The sequence below is a fragment of the Podarcis bocagei genome, assembly GCF_964188305.1.
Source record: "Podarcis bocagei genome assembly, chromosome: 13".
Taxonomy (NCBI): Eukaryota; Metazoa; Chordata; class Lepidosauria; order Squamata; family Lacertidae; genus Podarcis; species Podarcis bocagei.
In genome coordinates, this window is record NC_138138.1 from 161743 (window position 1) to 183336 (window position 21594).

Consider the following 21594-nt stretch of genomic DNA (forward strand, 5'->3'; position numbering starts at 1 on the left):
ACAGGTCTCTTACAGGAGCCGAATCCCTGTCCCATTCCAGAGCACTGACCAAAGCGAAAAAGCGGGCATGATACTGCCTTACGCTGGCCCTCCCTTGTTTCAGTCCATGTATCTGCTGCCGAGCAAGATCCACGTCAATGCTTGATAAAAAACACCCATCCATCGCTTTAATAAAGGCATCCGCATTTTGGAGCGCCGGATCCTTATCCCTCCACAAATTGCGCAGCCATGCTTTAGCTTCCCCATGCAAATGGGACATGATGAACCCCACTTTCTCTTGCTCATCTCTAAAGTCTTTTTTCAGCAGTTCCAGTGCGCACATTACATCTGCTCTAAAGTTGGGGTACTGCTGCAGGTTCCCATCGAAGTGAGAGACCAGACCGCCTGTTCGTCTCGCCAACCCAATTCCCTCCTGTTTGGGTGTCAGTTGCCCTTGCTTCGTAAGCATGTCCAACCTGACCTGGAGATCCCTGCAGGCGGCAGCTGCCTCCTCCTCTCTCTTCCTTTTCTGAGTTCCTCTATCTGCTGCTCAGCCGTCATGTTGTCTGCCGTTCATGAGCTAGCTAGTAGGCACCTGCTTCTCTCCTCTCCTCGAGGCTGTAGATGCCCACAATTTTGAGATGGAGCTTACTGTCAGAGCTGCTTCAAGATCCTAGCTCACAGAGGATCACGCTAGCCAGCGGTCATTAAGTAAAAGTCTTTATTGAGTTACAGTTTCGATTCTCAAGCTGCTGCGTGCAACTCTACGTCTAATGGCTAGATCGGCGAAGCTCCGTCTGAGTCTCCGCCCCTTGTGCACCAACTTAATATCCTAGCCCTGCTCCACCTTTTCCGCCTGACTGTTCTCCTCTGGGTCCCTCTGCCCCCCGGGGTCTCTTCCCTCCGGGATTCTTCTGACGCCGACCCCCCGGAACTCCCTGTCTCCTTGCGCCGGGCTTTAGGACCTGGCTCCCTTTCCTGGCTGCCTACTGCGTCACTTTCCTGTGCATTTGAACTTGGCGCGAGCGCCCAACCTTCCACTTTCCGTCTGACCGTTTCTTCGCTCCCCGATGGAGGTGTGGCCACTCCTGACTCGTGCCCTCCCCCCTGTTGCGAGCTGCCAGCGCTTAATCCCTGGCTCCCCTCCTCCCCCTCGCTCTCTGTTTCCTCCCTTGCCCTTGCCTCTGCTCCTGAACCCCTGACAGTATGCCATTCCAACAATATCTTATACATTTTTGACCGAGTTTTATATTAATTGTTTATTATGTCTATTTGAAATTTAGATTCTTTTTCTACATAACCCCTTTCTTTTAAGTCTTTTTTAAACATTTCATTTACTTGAAAGTAATGCAACCAATCATATACATAATCTTTAACTTGTTCAAATGGTTTCAATTTCCATTTTCCTCCTTCTTTAATTACCAATTCACCATATGTACTCCAATTACCTCTCATATTAATTGTCAGGGGTTCAGGAGCAGAGGCAAGGGCAAGGGAGGAAACAGAGAGCGAGGGGGAGGAGGCAGAAGAAAAGATGAGTGATGACGACGACCCGAGATCTCCGAGTCTTTCCAGTGAATCAGAAGATTCACAGAAAGGAGCACCAGTGGTCAGGGCAAGGGGGGAGCCTAGGGGGACACCCCAGGAAGATAGGGCCAGAGGGGACTCCGAGGAGAGCAGTTGGAAATCGGGACCAGCGTCACAGCCAGAGAGCAGGGAAGAGGAAGAGCGCCAGAGATCAAGCGCTGGCAGCTCGCAACAGGGGGGAGGGCACGAGTCAGGAGTGGCCACACCTCCATCGGGGAGCGAAGAAACGGTCAGACGGAAAGTGGAAGGTTGGGCGTGCGCGCCAAGTTCAAATGCACAGGAAAGTACGCAGTAGGCAGCCAGGAAAGGGAGCCAGGTCCTAAAGCCCGGCGCAAGGAGACAGGGAGTTCCGGGGGGTCGGCGTCAGAAGAATCCCGGAAGGAAGAGACCCCGGGGGGCAGAGGGACCCAGAGGAGAGCAGTCAGGCGGAAAAGGTGGAGCAGGGCTAGGATATTAAGTTGGTGCACAAGGGGCGGAGACTCAGACGGAGCTTCGCCGATCTAGCCATTAGACGTAGAGTTGCACGCAGCAGCTTGGGAATGGAAACTGTAACTCAATAAAGACTTTTACTTAATGACCGCTGGCTAGCGTGATCCTCTGTGAGCTAGGATCTTGAAGCAGCTCTGACATTAATTTTCTTAACACTCATTACCTCCAGCGGAGATAGCCAATAAGGGACTTTTGGCTCCAATATATTTTTGTATCTATCCCATACTTCTATTAAAGAACTCCTGAAAATGTGGTTTCCCGCTCAGGCTTCTGCGATTTTGAATATGACACCTGAAGCTGGAGGATGCCCCACGGCGATTGGTGGAGCTGGGATTGGGCTGAGGTGGGTGATGAAGGTGGGGCTCACACAAGGCACCCCTAAGTGTCCGGGTCAGGAGGGATGACCATTGAGTGCCTCCAGCTCACAACCCTGTGTGGTGGGCTGAGGGGATGGGAATGAATCATCCCAATAACAATTTACACCCGGCTGGGTGTGAACGGAGCTGATTCAGCCCTCTCTTTCTCTCCCGATAAGTATTTTCTATTTTCTAGGGTGCTAGTCTCCGTCCAGGTGGGCGCCGTGCCACCCGCCTCGCAAGCGAGACTCTTCCGCTACCACTACCAGCTTTCCAGGAAGAAAGTGGCAAGTCAGGGTTTGCTTGGGCCAATGGAACTCCCTGCCAAAGGAAGAGCCTCCGGCACTTGAATCCACTGCCCACCTGACTCTTCTTTTCATCTCTCAGCTGGCACCGAGTTCTGGTTGGGCCTGGCAAGAGGAGAAGCTTCTGGTCGACAGCGGTGGCAAGTTTCAGGCAAGCCTTCTCAGAAAGTTTGGGGGCTGTGGGACTGCCTGCCACTGGAGTTGCTATAATAATGGATTTTCCTTATGTTATTCCTGTTAAACTCCTTTTAAAGGTGACAGTGTTTGTCCACTTTTGGGACTGCCTGCCACTGGATGCCCTATAAAGATATGGGGCTTTTCAGCATGAAAAAGAAATCCCAATGACCCCTTTGGGACTCACTGCTACAGTGCCGGGGGGGCTTTGGAACTCCCTGCCACTTTGAAATGCCTCTCTGGGTGAGGCGTTCAGCAGGTGGTGGGTTCGAATTCCTCCCTGGCAGGAATGCAGACTTAAAGCTGCTAGTCTGAACCCGTGTCTTGCGGTGGACAACATAGCGTACGCAGCCGGAGGTGGGTGCGAGGAGCAGTGCCAGGGGAGCAGCAAGGTAGGTGAAGAAGCCCAGAAATTGGTGGATCCAGGGTTTGAGAGACAGTATTTTTGCACGGCTTCTTTCCGGCCAGAGCAAAGAAAAGTGACCATGAGAGTAGAGATAATTTATTAAATTTATCTGCTTTATCTGGTTCAATAATTATAATAATCATAATTATTATTTAATTATTGTCAGGGGTTCAGGAGCAGAGGCACAGGAAAGGGAGGAAACAGAGAGCGAGGGGGAGGAATCCGAAGGAAATATGAGCGATGACAGCGGCCCCAGATCTCTGAGTCTTTCCAGTGAATCGGAAGATTCACAGAAAGGGGCGCCAGTGGTCAGAGCAAGGGGGCGCCTAGGGGGACACCCCAGGAAGAAGGGACCAGAGGGGACTCAGAGAGCAGCAGTTGGAAATCGGGACCAGCTTCCCCACCAGAGCGCAGTAGGGGGGAGGGGTCCCAGGTATCGGGATCTGGCGGCTCGCCGCAAGCGGGAGGGCATGAGTCAGGATTGGCCACACCTCCATCGGGGAGCGAGGAAACGGTCAAGAGGAAGGTTGAAGGCTGGGCGTGCGCGCCAAGTTCAAATACACAGGAAGGCAGCACAGTAAGCAGCCCGGATAGGGAGCCAGGTCCTAAAGCCCGCCGCAAGGAGGGAGAAGAGTCCGGGGGGGGTCAGCGTCAGAAGAGTCCAGGAAGGAAGAGGCCACGGCGGGTAGAGGGACCCAGAGGAGGAAGGAAAGACGGAAGAGGTGGAGCAAGGCTAGAGTATTAAGTTGGTGTACAGGAGGCGGAGACTCAGACGGAGCTTCGCCGGTCTAGCTTCTAAGACGTAGAGCTGCGTGCTGCGGCTTGGAAATTGAAACTGTAACTCAATAAAGACTTTTGTACAGTACTGCCGGCTATCGTGGTCCTCTGTGAGCTGGGACCTGGAAGCGGCTCTGACAGTAAGCTCCGTCTCCCTTTTGTACCAAAAGCCTCGCAGCATGAGTGGGCGCAGCGAGGGGTGAAGATTGGTGCTTCGCGAGCTCACGAAAGTCGGACGAGATGAATAGTGAACAGCAGATAGCAGCCCTGCAAAACGCAGTGACACAACTAAACGCCGAGATACTCGCATCCAGGAAGAGGGAGGAGGAAGCGGCTGCCGCCTACAAGGATCTCCAGGTCAGGTTGGAAGTGCTTACAAAGCAGGGGCAACCGGGACCCAAATCGGAGGGAAATGGGCTGGAGAGAAGAGGAGGCAGCCTTGTATCTCATTTCGATGGGAATTTACAGCAGTACCCCAACTTCCGAGCAGATGTGCAGTTTGCGCTGCAACTGCTGGACAAAGACTTTAGAGATGAGCAACAGAAGGTGGGGTTTATTTTATCCCATTTGCATGGAGACGCTAAAGCGTGGCTGCGCAATCTATGTCAGGAGTGCTCTGATGGTGTTTCCTGCTTGGCAGGGGGTTGGACTCGATGGCCCTTGTGGTCTCTTCCAACTCTATGATTCTATGATTCTATGATTCTATGATTCTATGAATCTGTGGAGAGATCAGGATCCGGCGCTCCGAAGTGCGGATGCCTTCATTAAAGCGATGGATTCGTGTTTTTTATCAAATATAGACGTTGATATCGCCAGAAAAGAGATACATGGGCTGAAACAAGGGAGGGCCAGTGTGAGGCAGTATCATTCCCACTTTTTTGCACTGGTCAGTGCCCTGGAATGGGACAAAGATTCAGCTCCAGTCAGAGACCTTTTCTGGGAAGGGTTGAACAGTGCGGTAAAAGACGAAATTGCGCGGGGGGAGAGACCCCGGAGCACTCAGGAGATCGTTCAGAGGGCGCTGACGATTGGGGTGCGTCTAGAAGAACGTCCATGGAGCAGAGACGAAGGGCGTGGAGGACGCGAGTCGGCAAGAGCGCCTTCCTTCTTTCCCAGGGATGCAGCGCGTGCGCACTCCACGCCTCCGCCAGGAGGAGGAGGGGAACCTATGGAGGTTGGAGGCGCCAGGGCTCAGTCAGCAACCAGAGCCCTAGCACCGGGAGCAGTCAAAGCGAAGCCTCCTAGAGGGAACAGGAAGTGCTACCTCTGTGACAGTCCTCAGCACATGGCGAAAGAGTGTCCCCAGAGGCTCCACAAGCACACTGCAGCCTCCGCGACGGTAACAGAAGCAACTCAGCAGAGAGAACCACAGCAGGGAAACGACGGAGTCTGGCTGGAAACAGAGGCACTGGGGCCCAGCCAGACGAATCAGTGAAGCAGTCCCCAGAGATTTTGCAGCCCACAGACCCCCTCCCGCCCAAACCAGTAGTGCAGCTCACCGCATCGCTCCAGCTACCCAATGGACTTACAATGGAAATGCCAATTACCATTGACTCTGGTAGCAACGCGGACTTTATAGGACAGGATTTCATCGAGCAGCACAATATAACGCTACTGCCAGCCACGCTGCCCCTGAAGGTTGTCACGGTGGATGGCAGGGAATTGCTAGGGGGGCAGGTGGTGAAGCAAACGCCACCGATGGTGATGCAAATTGGAAATCACAGGGAAGTCATCAGCTTTAATGTCACCCAACTGTCGGACACGCCTGTAGTATTGGGCATGAGTTGGCTGGACAGGCACTTTCCAACGTTGGCTTGGTACCAGCGGCAACTAACTTTCGGCTCCTCTTACTGTGCAGAACACTGCATCCTGCCCAGACCGGAGGGGGAAGAAGAGGACACACAGCTGCAATTAGGCACGCTGCAAGCAGTGCCCCACAAGTACGCAGAATTTTTGGAGGTTTTCTGCGAGAAGGAGGCGGACAAGCTGCCTCCCCACAGGCCCTATGACTGCAAGATTGACCTCCTGCCAGGGGCGACGCTGCCGACAGGGAAACTGTATTCCATGTCTGAAGATGAGCTGCAGGAACTCAGGGAGTTCATAGATCATAATTTGGAGCGCGGGTTCATCCGGGAGTCCAAGGCAGTGGGGGGCAGTCCTTTTTTTTTTTTTATAAAATTTTTATTGGGTTTTCCGCTTTTATAAAGACAATACAGACACAAAAATAACACAAGACACAAACATGTATAAATTCAGCAGATCCTCTTCTCATAACCTTGTTCCCTGACTTCCCCCCACCACCCCCTCGTGTATCCCAATTCCCAAGATTATATCAGCAAGTTGGTATTTCTCCTCTTAACCATCTTATTCATTTTGTTACCTCTTTTCTAATAAAAAATTGATTTTCCTAAGTTGGACTTAAGTTCTCTTCCATCAATTTTACATTTTGTCTTGATTAAAAGTCATATTAACCAAACCTAAAAGTCTTAAGAGTTTTTAAGAATCTCCTCTTCCCTCCCTCCCATCCCCGGTTTTTGTCCCTTCCCAATAAAAATCCAAAGTCAAGATTCTCAGCCTGGGTTCCTCACGTCCAAGGCTTTCAAGTCCCTTTCAGTCCCTCTCCGCCGGTCTTGTTGGTAATCCTTTATGTCAATCGTCGAGTCTGGAAAGAGATCTTTCACCATCAAAACATATTCTCTTTCCACAAGGAGATTTGAAAGCAACTGCTGGAGTATTTCCACAAAGCCTGTATCCTCAAAGTCAAAGTCCAAACGGAGGCCCCAATCATATTTCTTTATTTTAAGTTCCTGTATTCCATATTGTCCCAGAACCTCCTCCTTCTTCTTCTGCATCTTTCGCAGACTTGTGGTAGATGTGTTCCCAGAGTCTCCTTGCTTGTGTTCCACAGATGTCAGCTTTTGGTTGTTGCTTCCCAAGGTTACTTTCTCTTTTTCTTGTTTAGTCTCTTCCACCTCTGTAGACATTGTTTCCCATTCAGCTGTGGATTCTTTCTCATTCAGGTCCTCAATACAAACAGCAGAGTTGCCTGTTCCCAAGGTCATAATGTTAAGTTGTTTATTCATGGCTAAGCTCTGCTCTTGTAAGATTCCCACCAATTGAAACATCCTTTCGATTTCCACTAGTAACTTTCCATCCACAGCCATTGTATCCATTGTAGTTTCGCAGAGTTCCCCCTAGGGGGAATCTGGTTACTTATTAGTCTTTTCTCCAACAGTCCTTTAGCTTGTTATTGTTACTTTGTTTCCAACAATTTTAGCTCAATTATAACTCGTCTTAATCCAGAGGGATCTTAAATAGTGATTTTTCCGCTTTAAACTGCCCGTTTGACAGCTTTGACAGCTGTCAAACTCCGCAGCTCTTACACAGGCACAAAGGCAGGACGTTCCCGGGCCCGGGAGGGGGGGTTGTTCAAAACATAAAGAGGGTCTCCAAAACTCCACTCTCCAGCACAAAATTTCCTTTAACTAAATCTTGAAAGTTAGTGTCCTTTTTAACTCACCCCACCAAGGGTAGGCTCTCCAGCTTAGCTCTTATGTCGTTGCTTAGATCGTCTGCAGGGGGGGGTGCGGACTTCCTTTTAGCACACCCCCCGGTCGTCTCCAATTCAGGGTAAAATTTTTAAAGTCCCAATCCGTCTTACTCACGGGTAATTCTTTCAGTCCAAATTTTCAAGGAAGAAAGTCAGCGCTCTCTGGTCATGGCTCGCGGCTTCGCTCCACCGAGGTAGCGGTCGACTCTCAGTGCCACGCCACCCCCGTATCCTCTCCGCAGCCTTTAAAAAGGCTCTTCGTGGATCAGGGGGGGCGCTTAAGGCACCCGCCGAGTCTTCAGTCCGCAGGCTTCCGCGCCTGCGGTTTTTAAGGGTCCCCGCGTCGCCGGCGCGGCAAAGACCCGTCCTCAGTAGAGCCGATTCTCTCCGCAGCTCGGAGGGAATCCGCCATTTCCAGATCGCGTCAACCCGGAAGTGGGGGGGGCAGTCCTGTATTCTTTGTGAGGAAGAAGGACACGCCCCAAAAAGACTTGTGGTGGACTATTGGATTTTGAACTCGAAAACCAAGCCCACGGCTTTCCCCATGCCCAAGATCGACGACCTCCTCGCGACGGTGCGCAAAGGACGCGTGTTCACCAAGTTGGATCTGCGAGGGGCGTACAACCTTATTCGCATATGGGAGGGCGACAAGTGGAAGACGGCCATGTTCACGCCCCTGGGCACCTACGAATACAGAGTTATGCCGTTTGGATTACAAAATGGCTCCCACTGTTTTCAAGCTTTCATGCATCACGTGTTAGCGGGGCTCCTCTACAAGAAGTGTGTCTGCTTCCTGGACGACATCCTGATATTTTCAGAATCACAGGAGGTTCACGACAGAGACGTCAAGGAAGTTCTGCAAAGGCTACAGGAGCATAGACTGTACGCCAAGCTGGAGAAGTGCCAGTTCGACATGACGGAGGTGGATTTCCTGGGCTACAAGTTGTCGGACAAGGGGCTAGCCATGGACAGCGCCAAGGTTCGTGCAGTGTTGGACTGGAAGAGCCCGCGCAGCCGGAAGGAGGTCCAGCGGTTTGTCGACTTTGCTAACTTCTATCGCAAGTTCATCAAGGGGTTCGCGATGCAGACAGCGGCCATTACCGACACGCTCAGCTCCAAGAAGAAGAAGTTCATCTGGACGGAGCAGGCGGAGCAGTCCTTTCGGAAACTCAAGCGCCTCTTCTCGTCCGAAGAACAGCTACTGCATGTAAATCCCGGCAAACCGATGAGGGTTGAAACAGACGCCTCAGACAGGGCCGTGGGAGCAGTCCTGTTGCAGCAAGACCCGCATGGGGATTGGAGGCCGTGCGCCTTCTACTCCAGGAAGCTCAGCAAGTCGGAGCAGAACTACACCATCTGGGACAGGGAGTTGCTTGCCATTCATGCAGCATTCAAGGCGTGAAGGCACTTCCTGATCGGAGCCAAACACACAGTGCAGGTCCGCACGGACCATAAGAATCTGGAGTACTGGCGCACGGCGAGGTTCCTGAACCAGAGACACATACGTTGGGCGGAGTTCTTTGCGGAACTTCGACTTCAGGATAGAGTACGTCCCAGGTGACAACAACGTCATGGCGGATGCACTGTCCAGGAAGCCGCAATACCTCGAGGAGGCGACGCCAGCGGAGGCCAAGCACATTTTCGCACCAGAAGCATGGGCGTGCGCTTCGACAACCGTAGACCTGGATGCTGTACGTCGCGCGCTGCAGGAAGACTCCTTCGCACGAGCGAAGATGGAGGAGGTGCACAGGGGCACGGCGAAGGGCGACGAGTTCCAGATACGCGAAGGGTTGCTCATTCGCAAAGGGGCCCTCTACGTGCCGGGAGACGAACTCCGCGCTAAGGTACTGCAGCAGTTTCACGACGCACCCACCGCCAGGCACTTTGGCACTGAGAAGACGACAGAATTAGTCGCCAGAGACTTCTGGTGACCCAAGATGCGGGGAGAAGTCGCGGATTACGTCGCGAGGTGCGACACCTGCCAGAGGGCTAAGACAGTGCATAAACCGCCGGCGGGACTGCTGGAACCGCTGCAAACTCCGCTCGAACCGTGGGAGAGGGTGGCCCTGGACTTTGTCACGGATCTGCCCAGCTCAAGGGGCAAGACAGCAGTGCTAGTGGTGGTGGACATGTTCACCAAAATGGCACATTTCATTCCGTGTGCGAAAGTGGCCACGGCGGAACAGACCGCCAAACTGTTCATAGATCACGTGTTCAAGGTTCACGGTCTGCCACGGTCTATTCTGTCCGACCGGGGGCGACAGTTCATCTCGAACTTCTGGCAGAAGCTGATGGGCATCCTGAATGTCAAGATCAACCTAGCGTCGGCGAGACACCCGCAGACCAACGGACAAGCGGAGCGGGTCAATGCCATCATGCAGCAGTACCTGAGATGTTACGCAAATCAGCAGCCTGCAACGTGGGTGGACTACCTGCCACTCGCCGAGTTCGCCTACAACAACACGAAGCACGTGTCCACGGGGGTCACGCCGTTCTTCGCCAACAATGGGAGGCATCCCAGAACCTTCCCGGGACTACAGAGAGTGGGGGAGGGGGAGCCACAGGCAGCGGACGTCTTTGCGTCAGAGTTGCAGGAGGTCCACGAACAGCTTCGAAGGCAGTTAGAGCTAGCTAAGCACGCATACAAACTGCAGGCTGACAGACACAGGAGGGTTGGGGAAGAAATACAGGTGGGAGACTGGGTTTGGTTGGCAGCCCAGGCAGTGCCGGCCAGATCGTTAGCGAAAAAGAAGCTCGGACATAAGCAGCTAGGGCCCTACCAAGTCGAGGCACAGATCAATCCGGTGGCTTTCCGGCTGACGCTTCCGGAGGGATCCAGGATGCATCCGGTTTTCCATAGGTCAGTACTCACTCCCTACAATGCACCTCACAGATTTCAGGAGCCAGGGACGGCACCGAGCCAGCTCAGGGAAAGGACCACGCAGGGGGGGTCGCCAGAGGGGGAGCCCATCAACGAGGTCACAGAGATTTTAGACTCAAGATGGGGGGAAGAGGGAGTAGAATACCTTCTCGCCAGAGAGGGCACCTCAGCCAGTGCCAACAGCTGGGTGCCGGGCTACGCTTTGGAGGAACCTCTGCTCAAAGACGAGTTTCATGCCCTCTTCCCACACAGGCCCATGCCAGCCGAGTTTTTCGACGACTGGCTTTTCACACCCACGCTTTCAGCCAGCACGTTCCAGGGGTTCGACTCGGACGAGGAACCGGCACTGGACACACGTTCCCCGGAGGGGTTACCCTCGGGATCTGCCTCAGAACCCTCGTATTGGTGGGATGATCGACCAGAGGAGCAGTGGCGCAGGAAATGGCTGGAGGGTCCCGGGCGAGCAACGTACCCAGAAGAGACCGAGGGAGAGACGGACATGGACTTGTTCAGGGAGGACCTTGGGTTCGAGCACGGCGGCACAGAGATGGAAGCAGAGGAGATCGACGTCGGCGAGGGCAAGGAGGAAGAGCAGGACTTATCCAGTTGGATGTACGCCACAGGAAACGAACTGTATCCGGCACTCACCCCCATAACAACGGAGCACCCAGCACCCACACCTGAAGGAGGGGAGGGGGGAAAGGGGGGCTTCGAGGGGGGATGGATGTCAGGGGTTCAGGAGCAGAGGCACAGGAAAGGGAGGAAACAGAGAGCGAGGGGGAGGAATCCGAAGGAAATATGAGCGATGACAGCGGCCCCAGATCTCTGAGTCTTTCCAGTGAATCGGAAGATTCACAGAAAAGGGCGCCAGTGGTCAGAGCAAGGGGGCGCCTAGGGGGACACCCCAGGAAGAAGGGACCAGAGGGGACTCAGAGAGCAGCAGTTGGAAATCGGGACCAGCTTCCCCACCAGAGCGCAGTAGGGGGGAGGGGTCCCAGGTATCGGGATCTGGCGGCTCGCCGCAAGCGGGAGGGCATGAGTCAGGATTGGCCACACCTCCATCGGGGAGCGAGGAAACGGTCAAGAGGAAGGTTGAAGGCTGGGCGTGCGCGCCAGGTTCAAATACACAGGAAGGCGGCACAGTAAGCAGCCCGGATAGGGAGCCAGGTCCTAAAGCCCGCTGCAAGGAGGGAGAAGAGTCCGGGGGGTCAGCGTCAGAAGAGTCCAGGAAGGAAGAGGCCACGGGGGGTAGAGGGACCCAGAGGAGGAAGGAAAGACGGAAGAGGTGGAGCAAGGCTAGAGTATTAAGTTGGTGTACAGGAGACGGAGACTCAGACGGAGCTTCGCCGGTCTAGCTTCTAAGACGTAGAGCTGCGCGCTGCGGCTTGGAAATTGAAACTGTAACTTAATAAAGACTTTTGTACAGTACTGCCGGCTAGCGTGGTCCTCTGTGAGCTGGGACCTGGAAGCGGCTCTGACAATTATATATTCTAATTTTAATAATTACAATTACAATAAGAAAAGTAATCAAAATTACAATAAGAAAAATTGCAATCATTATTATAATTATAATCACGATAGCAATTTTTCTTTCTAAACACACAGACACAGGTAGAAGCCCAGAATGGTAGAGCTAGAAGGGACCCTGGTGGTCATCCAGTCCAATCCCCTGCAATGCACACACAGGACATACTAATGGATTCTTTCTGCCCCCAGGGAGCAGAGCCCCCACCCTGCCTTGCGGGGTGCCGTCACTTTGCATTTGTAGGACCGGGTCTGGATTGCGGAGCTGCCCGTTGGTGGGAGAATGAACACCGAAAGAGCAATCCAAGCTTATTTGTCCTCTTTCTATTAACTAAAACACCTATGCTTGATTTGGGCTGATAACATTTCGCTCTGTGATTTTTGGTTGAATGTGCATTCTAACCCCAAAAACAGCTATTTGAAATAAACCCAATCAGAGCGTTTTCATCTTCTTTCTACGTAGATGGAACGCAAAACACCTTATTGCTTTGTTTGGTGGTGATTCTGGTGCTCACCCAAAAAACACCATGTAAATTCCAACTATGATTCTATGAATTGAAATAAGCCCAATCGAAACTTATTCCTCTTCTTTCTACGCATATGGATGCGGAAATATGGCGTTTTGTTATTTTGGTCTCATTACATACACTTTGCGATTTCTGGGTAAAAGTGCATTTAATACCAAAGAACACGACTTTGAAATAAGCGAAATCCAAGATTCTTATTTCTATGTAGATGGAACCGAATACCTGTTTTGCTTTCTTTAGGCTTATTACACTTTGCTTTGTTATTTGTGGGTAAATGAACACCGAAAGAGCAATCCAAGCTTATTCTTTCTTTCTATTGAGATGAACTTAAACACCTATGGTTGATTTTGGCTGATAAAAAACATTTCACTCTGCGATTTTTGGTTGAATGTGTATTCTTTTTGCTTTGGTTGTGTGATTCTAGTGCAAACCCAAAAAACACCCTGTGAATTGAAATAAGCCTCGAAGCTTATGCATCGAAGCTTATGCGTCTTCCATATGCGGAGAAAGAAGCGGAAATATGGTGTTTTGTCATTTTAGGCTCATTACACTCACTTGGCGATTTGTGGGTCAATGTACATTAGAACCAAAGAACACGACTTTGAAATAAGCGCAATCCAAGATTCTTCTTTCTATGTAGATGGTATCCAAAACAACCTGTTTTGCTTTGTTTATGCTTATGACACTTCGATTTGCAGTTTGTGGGTAAATGAATGTTGTTGTTTAGTCGTTTAGTCGTGTCCGACTCTTCGTGACCCCATGGACCAGAGCACGCCAGGCACTTCTGTCCTCCACTGCCTCCCGCAGTTTGATCAAACTCATGCTGGTAGCTTCAAGCACACCATTCAACCATCTCATTCTCTGTCGTCCCCTTCTCCTTGTGCCCTCCATCTTTCCCAACATCAGGGTCTTTTCCAGGGAGTCTTCTCTTCTCATGAGGTGGCCAAAGTATTGGAGCCTCAGCTTCACGATCTGTCCTTCCAGTGAGCGCTCAGGGCTGATTTCCTTCAGAATAGAGAGGTTTGATCTTCTTGCAGTCCATGGGACTCTCAAGAGTCTCCTCCAGCACCATAATTCAAAAGCATCAATTCTTCGGCGATCAGCCTTCTTTATGGTCCAGCTCTCACTTCCATACATCACTACTGGGAAAACCATGGCTTTTACTATACGGACCTTTGTTGGCAAGGTGATGTCTCTGCTTTTTAAGATGTTGTCTAGGTTTGCCATTGCCTTTCTCCCAAGGAGCAGGCGTCTTTTAATTTCGTGACTGCTGTCACCATCTGCACTGATCATGGAGCCCAAGAAAGTAAAATCTCTCACTGCCTCCATTTCTTCCCCTTCTATTTGCCAGGAGGTGATGGGCCCAGTGGCCATGATCTTCGTTTTTTTGATGTTGAGCTTCAGACCATATTTTGCGCTCTCCTCTTTCACCCTCATTAAAAGGTTCTTTAATTCCTCTTCACTTTCTGCCATCAAGGTTGTGTCATCTGCATATCTGAGGTTGTTGATATTTCTTCCGGCAATCTTAATTCCGGCTTGGGATTCATCCAGCCCAGCCTTTCGCATGATGAATTCTGCATATAAGTTAAATAAGCAGGGAGACAATATACAGCCTTGCCGTACTCCTTTCCCAATTTGGAACCAATCAGTTGTTCCATATCCAGTTCTAACTGTAGCTTCTTGTCCCACATAGAGATTTCTCAGGAGACAGATGAGGTGATCAGGCACTCCCATTTCTTTAAGAGCTTGCCATAGTTTGCTGTGGTCAACACAGTCAAAGGCTTTTGCATAGTCAATGAAGCAGAAGTAGATGTCTTTCTGGAACTCTCTAGCTTTCTCCATAATCCAGCGCATGTTTGCAATTTGGTCTCTGGTTCCTCTGCCTCTTCTAAATCCAGCTTGCACTTCTGGGAGTTCTCGGTCCACATACTGCTTGAGCCTTCCTTGTAGAATTTTAAGCATAACCTTGCTAGCGTGTGAAATGAGTGCAATTGTGCGGTAGTTGGAGCATTCTTTGGCACTGCCTTTCTTTGGGATTGGGATGTAGACTGATCTTCTCCAATCCTCTGGCCACTGCTGAGTTTTCCAAACTTGCTGGCATATTGAGTGTAGCACCTTAACAGCATCATCTTTTAAAATTTTAAACAGTTCAGCTGTAATACCATCACTTCCACTGGCCTTGTTATTTGCAGTGCTTTCTAAGGCCCATTTGACTTCACTCTCCAGGATGTCTGGCTCAAGGTCAGCAACCACACTACCTGGGGTGTACGAGACATCCATATCTTTCTGGTATAATTCCTCTGTGTATTCTTGCCACCACTTCTTGATGTCTTCTGCTTCAGTTAGGTCTTTACCACTTTTGTCCTTTATTATGGTAATCTTTATTATGGGTAAATGAATACCGAAATGCAATCCAAGCTTATTCATCCTCTTTCGATTGAGATTAAGTTAAACAACCTATGTTTGATTTTGGCTGATAACAAACATTTCACTGCGATTTTTGGTTGAATGTGCATTCTTTTTGCTTTGGTTGTGTGATTCTAGTGCAAACCCAAAAAACACCATGCAAATTCAAATAAGCCCTCTCGAAGCTTATTCGTCTTCTGGAAGAAGCATATGGAAGAGGAAATATGGTGTTTATTTTGGTCGCATTACATTCACTTGCGATTTTTGGGTAAATGTGCATTAACACCAAAGAACACGACTTTTTAATAAGCAAAATCCAAGATTCTTCTTTCTATGTAGACGGAACCCAAAACAACCTGTTTTGCTTTCTTTAGGCTTATTATACTTTACCTTACCTTTGCTGTTAACCAACCAACAGGCTGTCTCTGGGCAGACTACTATCTCTGAGGCAGACTTCTCTTTTCTGGGCAGGCTTCTTGGGAGAAGGGGGCGAGCCTGTTAGTCCACCAACGGGCAGCTCCGCAATCCAGACCCGGTCCTACAAATGCAAAGTGACAGCACCCCCCAAGGCAGGGTGGGGCCTCTGCTCCCTGGGGGCAGAAAGTATGTGCCTGTGTGTCTATGCATTGCAGGGGATTGGACTGGATGACCACCAGGGTCCCTTCTAGCTCTACCATTCTGGGCTTCTACCTGTGTCTGTGTGTTTAGAAAGAAAAATTGCTATCGTCATTATAATTATAATAATGATTGCAATTTTTCTTATTGTAATTTTGATTACTTTTCTTATTGTAATTGTAATTATTAAAATTAGAATATATAATTAAATAATAATTATAATTATTATAATTATTGAACCAGATAAAGCAGATAAATTTAATAAATTATCTCTACTCTCATGGTCACTTTTCTTTGCTCTGGCCGGAAAGAAGCCGTGCAAAAATACTGTCTCTCAAACCCTGGATCCACCAATTGCTGGGCTTCTTCACCTTCCTTGCTGCTCCCCTGGCACTGCTCCTCGCACCCACCTCCGGCTGCGTACGCTATGTTGTCCACCGCAAGACACGGGTTCAGACTAGCAGCTTTAAGTCTGCATTCCTGCCAGGGAGGAATTCGAACCCACCACCTGCTGAACGCCTCGCCCAGAGAGGCATTTCAAAGTGGCAGGGAGTTCCAAAGCCCCCCCGGCACTGTAGCAGTGAGTCCCAAAGGGGTCATTGGGATTTCTTTTTCATGCTGAAAAGCCCCATATCTTTATAGGGCATCCAGTGGCAGGCAGTCCCAAAAGTGGACAAACACTGTCACCTTTAAAAGGAGTTTAACAGGAATAACATAAGGAAAATTCATTATTATAGCAACTCCAGTGGCAGGCAGTCCCACAGCCCCCAAACTTTCTGAGAAGGCTTGCCTGAAACTTGCCACTGCTGTCGACCAGAAGCTTCTCCTCTTGCCAGGCCCAACCAGAACTCGGTGCCAGCTGAGAGATGAAAAGAAGAGTCAGGTGGGCAGTGGATTCAAGTGCCGGAGGCTCTTCCTTTGGCAGGGAGTTCCATTGGCCCAAGCAAACCCTGACTTGCCACTTTCTCCCTGGAAAGCTGGTAGTGGTAGCGGAAGAGTCTCACTTGCGAGGCGGGTGGCACGGCGCCCACCTGGACGGAGACTAGCACCCTAGAAAATAGAAAATACTTATCGGGAGAGAAAGAGAGGGCTGAATCAGCTCCGTTCACACCCAGCCGGGTGTAAATTGTTATTGGGATGATTCATTCCCATCCCCTCAGCCCACCACACAGGGTTGTGAGCTGGAGGCACTCAATGGTCATCCCTCCTGACCCGGACACTTAGGGGTGCCTTGTGTGAGCCCCACCTTCATCACCCACCTCAGCCCAATCCCAGCTCCACCAGTCGCCGTGGGGCATCCTCCAGCTTCAGGTGTCATATTCAAAATCGCACAAGCCTGAGCGGGAAACCACATTTTCAGGAGTTCTTTAATAGAAGTATGGGATAGATACAAAAATATATTGGAGCCAAAAGTCCCTTATTGGCTATCTCCGCTGGAGGTAATGAGTGTTAAGAAAATTAATATGAGAGGTAATTGGAGTACATATGGTGAATTGGTAATTAAAGAAGGAGGAAAATGGAAATTGAAACCATTTGAACAAGTTAAAGATTATGTATATGATTGGTTGCATTACTTTCAAGTAAATGAAATGTTTAAAAAAGACTTAAAAGAAAGGGGTTATGTAGAAAAAGAATCTAAATTTCAAATAGACATAATAAACAATTAATATAAAACTCGGTCAAAAATGTATAAGATATTGTTGGAATGGCATACGAAAGATGAAGAGGTTAAATCGGTAATGATACAGTGGGCCAAAGATTTTGGGTATAATATTCAATTTGATGAATGGGAAAAATTGTGGAAAGAGAATATAAAATTTACTGCATGCACGGCACTGAAAGAAAATGTTATGAAAATGTTTTACAGATGGTACATCACACCTGTAAAGTTAGCAAAGATGTATAAGACGTGTAACAAATGTTGGAAATGTAAAGAAAAAGAAGGGACGTTCTTTCATGTGTGGTGGGAATAAGAAAGTGAAAAGCTTTTGGGAAATGATATACAATAAAATGAAAAAACTGTTAAGATATACTTTTGCCAGTGGCGTAGCGTGGGGGGGGCAGGGGGGGCCAGCCGCACCGGGCGCAACATCTGGGGGTTAGGGTTAGGGGGCGCAAATCCACGGGTTAGGGGGCGCAAATCCACAGGTTAGGGGGCGCAAATTACTTGCCTTGCCCCGGGTGCTGACAACCCACGCTACGCCACTGACTTTTGCAAAAAAAACGGAGGCTTTTCTTTTCTTTTAGAGATCTTAGGAAAGGACATAAGAAGAAAAGACTGTAAACTCTTTCAATATGCAGCAACGGCAACCAGAATCTTGTTGGCCCAGAAATGGAAGCAAGAGGAAATACCGACGATAAAAGAATGGAGACTGAAATTGACAGATTATGCGGAATTGGACAAATTAACTGGGAAAATCAGATACACCAAAGACCAAAAGTTCATCGAAGACTGGGGAAAGTTCGTAGATTATCTGAAAAACGTATGCGGCGTTGTCAGGGGTTCAGGAGCAGAGGCAAGGGCAAGGGAGGAAACAGAGAGCGAGGGGGAGGAGGCAGAAGAAAAGATGAGTGATGACGACGACCCGAGATCTCCGAGTCTTTCCAGTGAATCAGAAGATTCACAGAAAGGAGCACCAGTGGCCAGGGCAAGGGGGGAGCCTAGGGGGACACCCCAGGAAGATAGAGCCAGAAGGGACTCAGAGGAGAGCAGTTGGAAATCGGGACCAGCGTCACCGCCAGAGAGCAGGGAAGAGGAAGGGAGCCAGGGATCAAGCGCTGGCAGCTCACAACAGGGGGGAGGGCACGAGTCAGGAGTGGCCACACCTCCATCGGGGAGCGAAGAAATGGTCAGACGGAAAGTGGAAGGTTGGGCGCGAGCGCCAAGTTCAAATGCACAGGAAAGTGACGCAGTAGGCAGCCCGGAAAGGGAGCCAGGTCCTAAAGCCCGGCGCAAGGAGACAGGAGGGTCCGGGGGTCGGCGTCAGAAGAATCCCGGAAGGAAGAGACCCCGGGGGGCAGAGGGACCCAGAGGAGAACAGTCAGGCGGAAAAGGTGGAGCAGGGCTAGGATATTAAGTTGGTGCACAAGGGGCGGAGACTCAGACGGAGCTTCGCCGATCTAGCCATTAGACGTAGAGTTGCACGCAGCAGCTTGAGAATGGAAACTGTAACTCAATAAAGACTTTTACTTAATGATCGCTGGCTAGCGTGATCCTCTGTGAGCTAGGATCTGGAAGCAGCTCTGACAGTAAGCTCCGTCTCTTAATTGTGGGCATCTACGGCCTCAAGGAGAGGAGAGAAAGCGGGTGCCTACTAGCGAGCTCACGAACGGCAGACAACATGACGGCTGAGCAGCAGATAGTGGAACTCAGAGAAGCAGTGCCACAACTGAATGCCGAGGCTTTCGCATCCAGGAAGAGAGAGGAGGAGGCAGCTGCCGCCTACAGGGATCTCCAGGTCAGGTTGGACATGCTTACGAAGCAAGGGCAACTGACACCCAAACAGGAGGGAATTGGGTTGGGGAGACGAACAGGCGGTCTGGTCTCTCACTTCGATGGGAACCTGCAACAGTACCCCAACTTTAGAGCAGATGTAATGTGTGCACTGCAACTGCTGAACAAGGACTTTAGAGATGAACAAGAGAAAGTGGGATTCATCATGTCCCATTTGCATGGAGATGCTAAAGCATGGCTGCGCAATTTGTGGAGGGATAAGGATCCGGCGCTCCAAAATGCGGATGCCTTTATTAAAGCGATGGATGGGTGCTTTTTATCAAGCATTGACGTGGATCTTGCTCGGCAGCAGATACATGGACTGAAGCAAGGGAGGGCCAGCGTAAGGCAGTATCATGCCCGCTTTTTCGCTTTGGTCAGTGCCCTGGAATGGGACAGAGATTCGGCTCCGGTAAGAGACCTGTTTTGGGAGGGATTGCACGGCTCGGTTAAAGATGAAATTGCGAGGGGGGAGAGACCCCGGACCACGCAGGAGATCGTTCAGAGGGCGCTGGCGGTGGGGGTGCGGCTGGAAGAACGTCCGTGGAGCAGGGACGAAGGGCGCGGAGGGCGCGAAACAGCCAGGGGCTCCTCCTTCCTTCCCAGAGAAGCAGCGCGTGCGCAATCCACGTCTCCGCCTGGAGGAGGGACTGAACCTATGGAGGTTGGAAGTGCAAGGGCTCAGTCAGCAGCCAGAGCCCTAGCACCGGCAGCAGTGAAAGCGAAGTCTCCTAGAGGGAACAGGAAGTGTTACATCTGCGATGATCCGCAGCATATGGCGAAAGAGTGTCCCCGGAGGCTCCACCAGCACACTGCAGCCTCAGCTATGGTAACTGCAGCAACGCAGCAGGGAAACGACGGAGTCTGGCTGGAGGAAGAGTCACTGGGGCCCAGCCAGACGTGTCAGTGAAGAAGTCCCCGGAGATTTTACAGCCCATGGACCCCCTCCCGCCCAAACCAGTAGTGAGGCTCACCGCATCGCTCCAGCTGCCCAATGGAATCACCATGGACGTGCCAATCACCATTGACTCGGGAAGCAATGCGGACTTTATAGGGCAGGACTTTGTCGACCGGCACGCTATACAGTTGCTGCCTGCCACGCTGCCCCTGCAGGTGGTCACGGTGGATGGCAGGGAGCTGCTAGGGGGGCAAGTGGTGAAGCAGACGCCACCAATGGTGATGCGACTTGGGAATCACAGGGAAATCATCAGCTTCAACGTCACTCAACTATCGGACACGCCCATTGTATTGGGCATGAGTTGGCTGGACAAGCACAGCCCAACGCTGGCTTGGTACCAGAGGCAGCTGACCTTCGGCTCTTCCTTTTGTGCTGAACACTGCATCGTGCCCCGGCAGGAAGGAGAGGAAGAGGAGTCACCGCTGCAGCTAGGCACGCTGCAAGCGGTTCCCCACAAGTACGCAGAATTTTTGGAGGTTTTCTGCGAGAAGGAGGCAGACAGGCTACCCCCCCACAGACCATATGACTGCAAAATTGACCTGCTGCCGGGGGCGGCGCTGCCCAAAGGGAAGCTGTATTCCATGTCTGAGGACGAACTGCAGGAACTCAAAGATTTCATAGATCATAATTTGGAGCGCGGTTTCATCCGAGAGTCCAAGGCAGCGGGGGTCAGTCCTGTATTCTTTGTTAAGAAGCGGGACACGCCCCAAAAAAGGCTTGTAGTGGACTATTGCATCTTAAACAGTGTGACCAAGCCATCGGACTTCCCCATGCCCCGAATCGACGACCTCCTCGCAAAGGTACGGAAGGGCACAGTGTTCACCAAGTTGGATCTGCGTGGGGCGTACAACCTCATTCGCATGCGGGAAGGAGATGAGTGGAAGACAGCCATGTTCACGCCCCTGGGCACCTACGAATATAGAGTTATGCCTTTTGGATTGCAAAATGGCTCCCACGTTTTTCAAGCGTTCATGCATCACGTGTTGGCCGGGCTCCTCTACAAGACGTGCGTCTGTTTCTTGGATGACATCCTGATCTTTTCGGAATCGCAGCAGGAGCATGACAGACACGTCAAGGAAGTGCTGAGCAGACTACAGCAGCATAGGCTTTACGCCAAGCTGGAGAAGTGCCAATTCGACGTGTCGGAGGTGGATTTCCTGGGCTACAGGTTGTCTAACAAGGGGCTCGCCATGGACAGCGCCAAGGTTCGAGCAGTGTTGGATTGGAAAAGCCCACGCAACCGGAAGGAGGTTCAACGGTTTGTCGGCTTCGCGAACTTCTATCGCAAGTTTATCAAAGGCTTTGCCATGCAGACAGCGGCCATCACGGACACGCTCAGCTCCAAGAAGAAGAAGTTCATCTGGACAGAGCAGGCGGAGCAGTCATTTCAGGCACTCAAGCGTCTCTTCGCGTCGGAAGAGCAGCTGCTTCATGTCAACCCCAGCAGGCCGATGAGGGTGGAGACAGACGCTTCGACAGAGCCGTGGGAGCAGTCCTGCTGCAGAAAGACCCGCAGGGGGTTTGGAGGCCGGGAGCGTTTTACTCCAGGAAGCTCAGCAAGTCCGAA

General features: G+C 50.9%; 1 long non-coding RNA gene across 1 annotated transcript in view; it reads right to left on the bottom strand.

Moving 5' to 3' along the window:
- Positions 1-617: 617 nt before the first annotated feature.
- The window catches only part of LOC308572517, a 216625-nt gene continuing 195648 nt past the window's right edge, over positions 618-21594 (bottom strand). Inside the window, exon 3 of the long non-coding RNA XR_014001795.1 lies at positions 618-672. This is a non-coding gene — a long non-coding RNA (uncharacterized lncRNA). The remainder of the gene's footprint in view (positions 673-21594) is intronic.